General features: G+C 43.3%; 1 pseudogene; it reads right to left on the minus strand.

Annotated features, from left to right (window-relative positions):
- Positions 1–9,669: 9,669 nt before the first annotated feature.
- Positions 9,670–13,569, minus strand: LOC149743789 (metabotropic glycine receptor pseudogene; annotated as a pseudogene).
- Positions 13,570–14,025: the final 456 nt, after the last annotated feature.

The following is a 14,025-nucleotide window of genomic DNA, read 5'->3' on the forward strand; positions in this document are numbered from 1 at the left end:
TTTTAATCCCCAAAATTCATAATCCCAATTTTCCATAGATAATGCTCTTCATTAGAGATGTACTTCTGCCTATACTTCCTTTCCTATGGTACAAAGTCTGCTTCCTCCAAATTCATGTCCAAATGTTTGTGGTGTCCCTTCTGGCTTTTCCAGTCTCACTTCTGTATCTTGTGCCTCTCACTGGCACTTTCTGAGGCAGCCCCTAACCAGACATCTTAGTCCTCACCATAAAAGACAACAGAGTGAGGCGGGAAATGCCAAACGACAAGACCTGCCCGCCGCAAGCTTGAGAGAGGTAGGGGACCCGCTGCATGTCATCTCAGGCATGCTGGTGAGGGAGAAAAGTGTTTTGCCCCTGAGTTTGCCTGCTGTGCCTCTGCCTTTAGTCTCCTGCTGTTTGTGTTTGGAAAGGGTTTCACCGTACAGGTTTAAGCCAGGGAGCAAGAAAAGTACCCAGCTGATTTTTGCAAGAAATTCTAGATTTTCAATCTCTACCTCCCTTACCACTCAACTCTTTCCGTGTATTCATTCACAGCCAAGAATGGAGCAGCTGTAAATAGCTTCTTTGACTGAGATCTCATCAGAGAAGCTGGAAAGCCCACGCTCTCAGAGCTAAGGGAGGCACTGGGCAGGAAGGCCAAGACAGAAAGGAGGAAAGAAAAATGGAAAGCAAAGAAAACGAAAATACATCCACAATCTACATAGTACTGCAGGGCTAGACATTTGTAAAGCCCTTAACATGTTTCTATATTTTAACCACTTACTGAGCCCCTTCTACATCCCTTACTCTCATTTTCTATGTCAACCCCCCCCCACTACATTCCAGCAACATTGACTTTCTTTCTGCTTTTAGAGCATTTGAAGCTCATTCCTATCTCAAGGCCTTTGTTCTCGCTGTGCCCTATCTCAAGCATGATTCCTAAGCTTAAGCTTGTTTCATGGCTGTCTCCTCATCCTTCATTTCTTAACTCAGAGTCACATCTTCAGAGAGGTTTTCCTTAATCACCCTATTTACTGCAACACGCCTTACGTCTCAGCCATTCTTTACCACATCATATTTATTTTCTTATAGCATTTGTTTGTATCAAGAATTATATTTATCTTGCTTGTTTGTCATCTATATTCCCCCACCCACCAAAAAAATCCACAGGTACAGGGATTTTTATCTGTCATTTTCACTGTTATATCCTCAGTACCCATACTCCTAGCCAGGCGCATGTTATATACGTTATTATTTTATTTTTATTTTATTTATTTATTTATTTATTTTGCGGTACGCGGGCCTCTCACTGCCGTGGCCTCTCCCGTTGCGGAGCACAGGCTCCGGACACGCAGGCTCAGCGGCCATGGCTCACGGGCCTAGCCGCTCCGCGGCATGTGGGATCCTCCCGGACCGGGGCACGAACCCGTGTCTCCTGCGTCGGCAGGCGGACTCTCAACCACTGTGCCACCAGGGAAGCCCACGTTATTTTTTTAAATAACACATTCCATACATTATGCTAAGCTCTTTACATAGGTAAGATTGTTTACTCTTTACAGTGTAATCTGTACTCTTTGCAGATAAAGAAATTGAGTCACAGAAGGAAATAACTTGCCCAGTATCACACAGTAAGTGAAAGTGGAAGCTCATAGATTCAAATCTAGGTTTTTAATCCTAAAACCCTTCTTCTTAGACACTATTCCATACTTCCTGAAATATGCAAGGCACTTTCAAGAGGCAGTGAATATGGGAAGCCATGAAATGTGGTCCTTGCATTTGAAGGACCTGTAGAACTGGTTGGGGAAATATTATGTTTACATAAAGAGACAAATTATAACAACCAGAGGCAGCTGCTCTCATGATAGTCTCTGTGATCCCCCTGCCTTCATAACCTTCTAGTCATTCTGCCCTTGCCAGTAGGGTCATGGCCGGCAGCCAAAGTTTTTGGACGACTACAGCTGAAGCTGCCAAGTATTTACAACTCTTAATTCTTACTCTTAAAATCGTTTAAAAGGAATTTTATGTGTTTCAAGCTTATCAGATACTGTTTAATTTTTCCCAAGTTTGTGTTTAAGGACCAGCTCCTTGTGAATTATGGAGACTTTGGTTTTTGTTTTGTTTTGTTTTTTTGAAATTTACTTTATTTATTTTTGGCTGCGTTGGGTCTTCGTTGCTGCACGTGGGCTTTCTCTAGTTGTGGCGAGCGGGTCTACTCTTAGTTGCGGTGCGCGGGCTTCTCATTGCAGTGGCTTCTCTTGTTGTGGAGCACGGGCTCTAGGTGCGCTGGCTTCAGTAGCTGTGGCACACGAGCTCAGTAGCTGTGGCACACGAGCTCAGTAGTTGTGGCACACAGGCTTAGTTGCTCCGCGGCATGTGGGATCTTCCCGGACCAAGGCTCGAACCTGTGTCCCCTGCATTGGCAGGTGGATTCTTAACCACTGCGCCACCAGGGAAGCCCCAAGACTTTGTTTTTGATACAGACTTCTGAAGCTGTCCCCACATGTCTTCTTCACAGGGTCTGAAAGGGCCTAGGAATGTACTATCAGGCTTTTCAGGTGATCCTGATACCCAGCTAAGTTTGTAATCAGTGAATAATGACCGTAAATTAACGTTTACTTGATGACTCAGCGTCTTTTTATCTGTGCCTGTTATTAAACTACAAGTTCACTGCAGCCATAGCCAGTGCAAGTGATGGTCACCACTTCCCTGGGTCTCAATTTCCTCATGTGTAAAAGTAAAAATAAGTTGGATTACATGATCTCTAAAATCCTTTTTACTTCTAAAATTCTAATTCTTCAAAAAGGAGCTTTCCCAGGATGTTTACTAGAACATTGTTTCTTTCAGGAATGCCCCAGTTGTTATTTGCTTCTTTCTCAAAAAAGTGGAAAGACAAATAGATTTCTAAATAACTTTCAGAGGGCTGTAATATGAGGGCCTTCCCACAAATCTAATTATTAAGTTAGTACCTGAAACAGCTTTCTGAAGTGTGCCTTATCCAGATAAATAGTAATCTTCATCTTTCGCTTCATGAGCTTTGGTCTCATCTCTTAACATTCACAACATCATCTCTCATTTCTCTGTAATCAACACAGTATACAGCAGCACGCTCCTCGTTTCTTGCCCCTGAAGCTCACATGTACTACATGTTTATGGATGGCACAGGAGGAAGTAGGCATGCATCAGTTTGTGCTATGGTAATTTGTAAAGCCTAAACATTCTTTTCCATCATGTAGCCATTGTTATTTTTTAAGGTTTCTTCTGACAGGATTCTAAACATAGTAATGTTAAAAACTGTCTTTAAACATGTTAAAGCCTTAAATAATGTCTATATAATATGTCATTTTAATTATTTCTTCTAGGAAATTTCATTTATAATATGTTCAAATTATGAACAGCTTCTAGTTGAATCAATAAAGGTAAAGTGGCAAACAGAGCATTTTAGGGAATTCCCTGGTGGTCCAGCTGTTAGGGTCCGAGCTTCCACTGTAGGGGGCCTGGGTTGGATCCCTGGTCGGGGAACTAAGATCCTGCAAGCCATGCAGCGCAGCCAAAAAACAAAAAATCATTAAAAAAGCCAGAGCATTTTAAGAATATATATTGTAAGGTATTAATATTCCTTTAATGGGATAAGCTCTGCATCAGCCTGTTTATAGCTTTGACTTCCTGAGATAAAGTTCTGAAATGCAAGCACAGCCAACCTATCTTTATAATGATTAAATCGTCAGGAACTTGATTCCTCACTACTTGCTAGAAAAGAATAATTCAGTTTCATCAGAACTATGAAAGTGCTCAGTGGTAAACAGAGCTTCATGAAAAAGTAAAACACTATCATAGATTGCTAACTGTTTTTCGTTTCATTCATCTCCATTTGTTCCCTGTCCACACTCCTCTCTACCCCCTACTTTCTCCCTCTCTCCTCTTTGTCCCCACAGAGGTTCGCACACACACACGCACACACACACGCACACACACACACAGACACACACACATTTTCTTTTCCAAATGCATCCTTTAATGGGAAATCTTAAAAATGAGACATTTAGCTATATAAGTAGCAAATCCATGCTTAGCAACAAGTTCTGGAAATAATTTGGCCAGATGTTCTTTTTGAGCCTTAATGACATCTAAATGTGAATTAATATTCCATCGATTCATCAAAATTTTCTAGTTCTCATTCATGTCAGATTCTATATATGCAGTGATCTTATGTTCCAGACAAATAGAAATGTGATCTGACAAACTCACACACACACACACACACACACACACTCTCACACACACACACACACACATACACACACACACATACATAGATACATATAGAACTCTTGAAATAGGATAGCCACAGAATAGCATTTTTATATGTGTTCCCTCTACACCAGCTGCTTTCAACCAGAGACATTTTTACCCCTTAGGTGATACTTGGCAATGTTTGTAGACATTTTTGATTGTCACACTGGGCAGGGAGGTTGCTACTGGCATCCTGTGGGTAGAGTCAGGGGTGCTGCTAAACATCTTACAGCAAAAAAGCCCCCACAGAAAAGGGTTATCTGGCCCCAAATGTCGATAGTTCTGAGGTTGAGACACCCTGCTCTACACAGTGGTCTAAGGCATCAAATAAGGGGACAGCCAAACTCTTCATTCCATTCCCGGCAACTGACTAGAAAAGAAAGAGAAAACACACATACCTCCACAATTCCATTTAAATCTCTTTAACCAAAACTAGTTACACGGCTACACCACAAAGCTTTTATTTCCACCCTGAAACCTCTAAGCACTTTAGAAAGGAAAGACAGATCTAGTCCCTCTATTTTTAGTTTATAAGTGGTCTTGTATTCTCACTGTCCTATCCATCTCCCCACAGTGTGAGTGAAACTCTTTGCCAGATGGTGTAGGAAAGATTTTGATAATCCTTACCTCACCTATTCTGAAAATAAGTTTCTGCAGCTTCTGGCCCGATGTTTTGTGTATTTCACATATATTAAAAAGACAGTGTGGTTACATGTTTTAGTATAGCTTGTCTTGTTTTAAAAATTATTATGAAGACAAATAGCAATCTGATATACAGCAGTAAGGTCTACGTTTTTTGTTTCCATGTAGGCATATTTTGCTGCATATTGATAGCTTATAGATGATAGTAGAACTTTATAGTTGGAGAGACCATGGAATTTAATTTCCCATTTTCTAATATCACAGTTCATCAAATATAAGATGCCATTAATTGTAAGATATGCTATTACATTCTGTACCACTAAAAGAAAAGTGTATGCCAATTGGAAATGACATGCCCCCAATCATTAAGACACATCTCAGTTTGAGAGACATCAAAATGTGGAAAAGGTACATCTTAGAATTGATAAAATACATTATTTTGTACTACAATACCTTTTCCTCTTTCTCAGATAAAAGCCATGTGTCTTGTTATTCTATAAAAATCCTTCCACGATAATGTAATAAGGCATACACGTTGGAAAACACATAAGTGGTGAGAAAACCAGGTTAAGAAAGTAAACCAACATCTTATGTAATTCTAAGTTCCCTTTTAGGTTATAAGTGCACTGGGTACTTTGCTAACTGGACAGGATTTTTTTTTAATCCTGTTTTGTCTTATTCTAAATGGGGGAAAGTTACAAGAGATATTATAATGAATAAAAATTAACTGGATTTCAATTAATTATAAGTATCAGTTAACTATAAAAGAGAAAGAGACTGCCTTCTTTAATAAAAAGCAAGGAAACTGTTTTTTGGAGAAAATGATCTTGGGGTCAGATCACATTTAAGCTAATCTCTGTTTTCTATAAATTCTACCTATAATGAAGGTAATAAAACTAGGTGACTCCTGTGATTGCTTTGAGACACTATAATATCCTTTGGTGTAAAAGAGAAAGTCAGTCATGGTTCCTACACTAAGTTTGGTATTGTAGAAAATGGGGCTGGGGGGGTGGGTACCTGAGAAAGACTTTTAGCCAAGAGCATTAATTTTTTCCTAAACTGAAGAAGTATTTTATAGAACAGCCTATCCACCTAAATCTTTTCATAGGTCAAGTTTTAGGAAGAAAGACTTGTTAGATGAGTAAATGCCCAGCCAAAGTAGAAATTACACCAGAAAAGGTTTCTTGCTAAAACTTGAAAAACGAATAATACTAAAAGACCAGCAAAACAAGCCAATGTACGTATGTGCCATAGCTGTGCTGGGCAAGAGCCTAATGATGCTGTTGTCTGCAAAGTGTCCGAAACATAGTCCCAAGACCGCTGAACTGCCTCTTTGCACATAGTGGCCATCAAGCTGCTAAAGTTATCAAAATTCCAATGTACTGTTTCAGTAATTCTGTTTAAATAACCCTGTGAACATCAATCCAGAGCTGAATAGAGAAGACAAACAAGGCCCTAATGCTTCTGTACCAACCAAGTACAAATAACACCAACAGCATACTTCTTGGCATCCCAGTATATTACAATATAATCATAAAACACGGTGCATCTTGGAAAAAGGTAGCCTTAAAACCCTGAACAGTGAACAAAAACTGATGCTTTTATGAAGTTGAAAGTAAAATTTGACTTAGCCAGCAATTGAGGCCATAAAATCAGTCTTGTGAGGCATGAGTTCTCTCCCCAGAGGGGAGGCCCAAACTCCTGTCATTTATTTAGCAGTCTTGAAATCCCATTTCAGCTTCCGAATGCGTGTTCTAGAAGGTGGCAAGATAATGCTGTACCACTGCTACACCACACTAAATAGCCTCCTTTGAAGTATTAACACCAACTACAGAGTTAAGTCAGAGACAGGTTGTTTTTAAACGGTAAGTAGGAGCTTCAGGATGCCTAAACATTGATTACCTTGGGGGAAATTACACAAGTGTACTGAGGCCCTTGGTTTAGAAATCTGTGAAACAGCTTCTTGTTGACTTTAAGTAAATTTCAGGTGATCTTTCAAGATCTAGAAACTCAGATCATGCTTATTCTTATTTTGAAATGGAGTTCTCATTTCCCTTAGTATGTATACTTAATCCAGTGTACACCGAGAGGGCTTTCTCTAAATAGCCTGTGAGTAAATGACCATGATAAAGTTAAACACTGAACATATATGAACATGATCTGCATTCAGGTGAGGATACATTAACTGGTTTCAGCACAACCATCGAAACTTCACAAGTTAAAGTGACACATTTAGTTATGTACATAATCATAGGCTTTTAGATTATAAGGAGCCCAACAGGTCACCTAGTCCAGCCCCCTTTAACTTACAGATGAGGAAACAGGATTAGAAAGGCAACTGCTGCCCATGGGAGCACCATAGCCAAGGATGTGGTCCAGGCTGGGGTCAATGTCTCCTGTCTCCAAGGCCAGTATTTCCCCCGTGATCCACTGTAATTACAAGCCTTCGCAATAATAGGAATGAAACTAAGTCATTATATAAATTATAAATTACTATAAATCATGTGACTTTAATACAACTAAAAGTGTTCAGTATTTAGGAAGACAGACGCTGTGACACAAAATATTTACTGAACTTCCTGTGTGATAACAGTCCTTCATTTAGTCTTTACAAAATCCCAAAGATACACTTTACTATTCACAGCTTAAAGATGAAATAATTGAGACTCAAAAGCCTCAATAGCAGAAGTCCATCTAAAAACTCTGATCCATTACCCAGGTAGACAGCTCTGTCGTGTTCCTGTAGGTAACCTCTTCACCACTACCAGTACCCACAAGAGAGACAGGGTATGTTTGGCCTAGAGCAAGATGGTCATTTCTCTAATACTATGTAAATTGCCATCTGCAGAGATCTATACCAGAATCTCTGATGGAGGTGTGTGGGCACATGTTTGTGAAGGAGAGAGGAGTAACCCCTCAGGAGTCAGTGACTCAGTGACACCAATGTTACTTATGTAAGTTTCTAAAAAGGCGTTTCCACACTATTGTGGAAAAATGCACACCTGACATTCATTTGGTGTCCTCTTCTTCTGCACGTTCCTCCCCCATCAATATCATTTCCACAAGGTACTGCATTTATGTGTATCAGTCCTGTTTCCAAAGCCTCCTTGTTGCCCGTTGGATAGGTCGCTTAAGAACTCATAGAACAAAGAGTTATAAAGGTATATGGATATCGCCAAGTCTCTTTCCACGTTTTAATTGTGCAGAAACTGATTTTCAGACAGGTAATACAGCCAGTCAGAGACAAAACTGGGACTTAGGGCAAAGTTCTGACTCAAGTCTAATACTCTTCTCTCTATACAACATGCTTGATTATATGATTGGCCAAAAAAACAAGTGTCTGTCACGTATTTGGCCAAATATATTAATTATTTCAAGCCAATACCGTGTTACATTTTTAATAACAAGGTGAAAACAAAATTGGTAATTAAGAGATAGCGTCATAGGGTAGTAGAAAGACAATACAAGCCTCATAGCTAGATAGATCTAAATTTAATTCACGCTCCCTAATTTACTAGCTGTGTTGCCCTGGGCAAGTTGCTCAACTTTCCTGAAGTTGTAACTACCTGAGAATACTAAGAACTACATGCAGTGGGATATTTATAAAACATCTGACACATAGTAGATGCTCAATATATATTGGTTCCCGTTAATTCTAACCCACCACAAAAGAGCTGTGCCACTCTTAGCAAATTCCTTTAGCCCTCTGGGTCTTACTTTCCTCCACTGTACAATGAGAAGAGGAAAGAAACCAAATGAATTCCAAAATCCCTTACGGCTCATCAAGTAAGAATTCCCAAAGGTTCCTTTACCTTAATTTAAATTCAACAAACACTTAGGTACCTTATATTCATCCTAGGCACTAAACAGTTCCAACCACCACCAGGAATATGTCTATGAGTTCATTAGAATGGGCTCAAACTCCATAGTACTTTAAGTTCCACACAGAAAAATTAGTATACAAAAGCAAAGGACTTAACTTTGAAGAAAACTCTGCAAGGACATCACAAACCTAAGATGATAAATAAAAATAATTTAGAGTATACCTTAAATTGTTAGTCTCTCTTTTTTTTTTTGCTGGGATAGAAGATGAGAACTTAAGTGTTTATACTATAGGTCTATAACAAGACTCAGGAGCCATTTAGGTAAAACACTAATGCCATTTTGGGGGGGAAAAAAAAGAGCAATAAACTTCTCTTCACATGTGAGTCTTACACTAGGCCTTAAAATTTAAGAAACCTGTGTCATTCTGAAGCAGAGGGGAATAAAATTTATTCTGAGAGGTGTTTTACAGTGATAAGCATTAATATAAGAAGGTAGTTGACCATGTTTTCCACATTACTTTTGAATTTCATATTTCAGATTTGAATTCTCTAAAAATAAAATATAATTTAAATCTTGAACCTTGTAAGTAAGACCTGGCGAAATATTAGCTGAAATAGTAACTGAAGTTAAATGAAAGTCTTAACTACAAAGTTTATCCTCCTCTTCTCTTCCATGAGGAAATCATTAGCAAATTTTTTTTATTACAGATAAGGCTTTTTGCAAATAACACTCTATAGATTCAAAATAGATTTAAAATCATGATTAGAGCCTAGTCATGGTTTCTCAGAAATTCATTTGAGGTTTACCTGTTACCATACCTGTACAATATTATTCACTTACGTTATAAAAGTTTAGAATACACATCTTAGGTGATAAAACATCAACAACATCAAAAACATTTGCCTTTTATGAGTATGAAGAGACAGAAAGGGCCCGTTGAAATTTATATATATATATGGCATAGTGTGAACCAGAGGCAGAAGGCCTGGATCCTATTTCTGCTGTTGTTAAAAGCTCGATATGTGATTCTTGGACAAGTCACTTCACCTTTCTTATCTGTTTCTTTATGAAACAGGAAGAACCATCTGATCTAAGATTTCTTCCAGTTCCTATAATTAACATCTGTGCGAATCCTCAATACAGTACTTGAGGAGCATGGGACATGGGGCAAAAGTACTCACAGGAGAGCACTTATTCTGCTCTTCATGCGTGCTGCTAGGAGGAGCCAGATTCTGTAGAGAGCCACACACTAAATGGCCTGGCTTCGTGCCTTGGCTAAAGAACACCATCGATGACTAGGAAGGCACTTAAAGAGACTCAGCCAGAGGAAACAATCTATTTTCTGAACATAGTCCAAAAATTAGATCGGGTCGTGTGAGCCTACACAACATGACCCCTGGTGTCTCAGCCTTTTATCTTGGCCTGCGGAAGGCCTGAGTTCATGTAGGTGACCTGTGGTTTCTGAGCCTTATGAGAAATACTTCTGAAAATGAATGGTTCTCATCCCCAGTCTCACATCTGACCCTTGAAAATACATATATTTTTATGCAGCAGCTGCAATACATGCAGCATTCCTAGGACACCTTCATGAGACAGAGTTTAGCATAGTGGTTAAAAGTGTGAGTCGAGCTCAAATCCCGACTCTGCTGCTTAACTGCTGCGTGATCTTAGGAAAGAAGCTTAATCTCTCTGTGCTTCAGGTTCCTTTTCTGTAAAACGGGGAAACTAATAAAACCTAACTCAGGTTTGTCGTGAGGCTTAATCAAGATAATACATGCAAAGCAGTTAGCACAGAGCCTAACATAAAGTATCAATACACGTTAGTAAGCTGGATGAATGGATAGATCAATCGATCGATTGATCAACTGATCTTTCAGTCCTGGGCCCTGGGACTCCCTGAAAAGGCTTATGCGAAGGCCAAAAGCAATTTTCTAGCAGTGAATGGCATCTGCAGATCTTTTCTGAGCAAATAATATAGCAAAGACTCAAAGCTGGGCTCAGCTTTTACTAATAGGATCCTACAGAAGTCAGGAGGAAGTAAGATTATCCTTAAAGTAGGAAAGAGTTACGCTGGTTTAAGACAAGATCCTTTAAAGAGATAGACACACACAAAAAACATTTAATATGGTCATACAGAATTAGAGAAAGGAGGTTACTTTTCATTTATACCTTCTCAAGTGTTGCCAGCATTAAAAGCCACAGAGTTTTATAACTGAATGGCTCCCTAGAGACCATCTAGTTCAACTCCCTTACTTGATAGGTAAGTTGTTGAGGCCCAGAGAGATTAAGCAACTTTCTTGAGGTCATTCAGCAGTAAATAACAGTGCCAAGACAAATAAGCTTTCTGACTCCTCCCATTTGCCCACCCAGTACTCCCCCTGGTAACTTTCACCAGGTCATCATCCTGTCCTTGTTGTACCAAAAGGGCATTAAAACACACACAGGTTTCCCACTTTTGCCCAGTTTCCCAAAAAGTACAGAAGCAACCTCAACCCCCAAGACCTTCTTCCCATTGGGAATTGGGGAGGATACCAGTCAATCTGTGGCCTTCTCCCAGGCCTTCTGTGGAGTTTCCACTCTTTCCTTTCTGTTCCTCATGTTCACTCAACAGGGCTACTTCTAAAAGTCCCTCACCCCAAAAATCAGGCACGTCCCAGGGCACAAGTTACCACCTGCTAATCTGCAAATTCTCATCTTCCCACAAATGCTACACCGTGAGGCAGGAAATACAGAACTGTTACTAAATTTTCTCTGAGCTCCCTGAGTGCATTCAGTGAGAACTGATCCCTCCCTCCCTAGGATGACTCAACCAGGTTCATTTATAAAGTGTGTGTATGTGAAGGGCCAGAGAACCCCTAGGTGTGCCTAACACAGAAAACAGGAGAAAGAGGGGACCAAGGAATGGGAGATGGGTTGAGGGAAGGAGGGAGACAAGTAGAAGGAGCGCACCTGTCAAACTGCAAAGTATGGATCCTAGAGACAGCTGTGCTGCTGGGACTGACTCACTGCTGAAGGGACAGAACTGCCCAGGGGATTGCAGCGTTTTCATTAGGCGCTCTGGTAACTGACTAACAACAGACTGGCGCCTCAAACTACACACGTAGGAGGAAGTAGGTAGAGGCTATCCCGAAGTAGCGGGAATAACGAACTCTTTTCTTCCCACTCCCTTTCCTACTCTTGTGAGTTGGCACGCCACTCTGTGCCTGGCTGGCATGCCCTGAGCTTGCCAGGGTGCAGTGCATCACCCCTGACCGGGAACTCCCCTCCCTGCTCTCCCGAGGGCTAGAGAGAAACATAGGGCATCTCTCAGCTCTACCAAGAGCTCCCGTCCCTTGCCCCTTGCAGGGGAACTGATTTGAGAGAAAAGCTTTTGCTGAGTGTCTGAAGCTGACAAATGCGGGGCACTTCTTGTCCCTAAGCACTTGCGCCTGCGTGGGGTGTCCCTCAGCCTGGGTCTCTGCTTTGAAGGTGGGAGGCCTAAATGTCACAGCCACAGTGTTCCTTCCCCACACGCGCACCTACCCATGAACCCGGAAGGAAGGCTTTGCTTTGATCTTTTTTCCCTCCCTACCTGAATTCCGGGACCAGGTTAGGCTGCAACCCGTAGAAAGCAGCGGAGAGAGTGACCAACCACCCGGGCTTGTAACTGCCGTTCTCGCACTCCAGATAAGGCGGAGACCACTTGACGTGGCTCTTGTCCCCGCTAAGACCGTCCCTGCGCCGCCAGCTGTGGCCCAGGCCCCGGGGCCCCTGATTGGAGCCGCGGCGGTGCAAGTGAGTCCTCCACTTGCACCGGAGGCCGCGGAACCACTCGGTCTCCAGCGTGGCGTTGGCCAGGTGGTGTGCTGAGGAGGACAGGTCCTGGAGCAGGATGCGACTCTCCTCGCGCGTGGCCTGGAGGAAGACCTGCGGGGCTGGGGCGGACAGCGACTCGGTGCTGAAGGTGATGGCCGCCCGGGAGATGCTGGGCTCACCCTCCAGGAGGCTCCGCACCAGTGCCCGGTACCACTCCAGGTCGTCCTGCGAGTTCTGCTCCCGCGACTTATTGCTCTACAGCATCATGTTGAGGAAGTTGGTGGCGTGTGTCAGCGTGTCCAGCGCCCCGTGCAAGGAGGAATGGGAGCTGGCTAGGGCAGGCGACTTCCCCGGCAGGCCCGCCAACTCGTAGCGGCTGGAGCAGTTGGCTCGCTTCAGCTGGTGGGAGTCCCCGGTGTAGAGGTAAGAGGCCACGTCCATGGGCACCTCCTCGGCGATTTTCTGCGCCAAGATGGTGCCGTCGGTGGAGCGGCTCCAGGGAGCCGAGGGGTCCGAGGCAGAGGCTCGAGCCGGCTGCTGGGCGTGCTGCTTCGCCCTCAGGGTCTTCTCTCGAGAGGAATCCGTCCGACTTGGAGGGTCGCGGCTGGCGCCGGCAGCTCCCAATCCCAGGTGAACGAGCAGGAGGCAGCAGAGTAAGGGGTTAGCCATGGCTCCCATCTGCCTCGCAGCAAGGAGAGGAGGTAACGGAGGGAGTCACTTTTTAAATTTTGGTCGTCAATCTATCAGCACTAAGACTTTTTCTAGGAGCCTTCCCCCTTTTCAGCTGGCACCCAGTCCAAAAGGACTTTAAAGTAGGGATGTTCTGACATACGCGCGGCTGACTGAGCTACCGTCGCAGGAGATCAGATCACCTGTGGCAACGCCGGCTGCTCCTGCTCCACCATGGGTCTGCTCGGGATTGCGCACCTCGCAGCCTGGAGCCCGGCACCTTACATCCCCTCTCGCCGCCGGCAGCTATAGTTGGCCTGCTTACGTCTTTCTGCTTAGCAGCTTCCACCGCCGCTCTCATTGAGGTGTGTTCAGGAGCTGCTGCTGCTGCTGCTGCTGCTGCTGCCGCCGCCGCCGCGGCCGCCAAAGACACTGCTCCATCGTCTCGCCCGTGGCAGGTCGTTCCCGCCTCCCGGCTCAGGCTCCTCCTCGTCCGCTTCGCCCCGAGGCGCGGAGCGCGCGCGCCCAGACCCGCACCGCGAGCGTAGCAGCTAGGGTTTCTTTTAAGGCGTTTGTCTTTCCGGAACCACGAGGGCTAGGCAGCTGGTTAATTGGAGTCTTTAAGTTTGGCCACAAACCACACTCCTGCCTCTCCCTGCTCTCGGGAGGAAAGCCGGTTTAAAGAGGCGGCTTGGCCGCAACCAAACCCTGGTAGGGCGGCTTCAAGTCGTCTTGTGCCCTGTTTGGCCGGCTCCTCTGTCAATCAGCCGACTGCCCTTTGTTGGGCTGGTGCGGGAGCTGTCCAGTGCTGAACCCGAGGCGCA

The sequence above is a fragment of the Delphinapterus leucas genome, unplaced genomic scaffold (assembly GCF_059928025.1).
Source record: "Delphinapterus leucas isolate spDelLeu-1000000601 "Yukka" unplaced genomic scaffold, BTC_Dleu_Yukka2 spDelLeu_asBTCV2_sq80, whole genome shotgun sequence".
NCBI classification, from domain to species: Eukaryota; Metazoa; Chordata; class Mammalia; order Artiodactyla; family Monodontidae; genus Delphinapterus; species Delphinapterus leucas.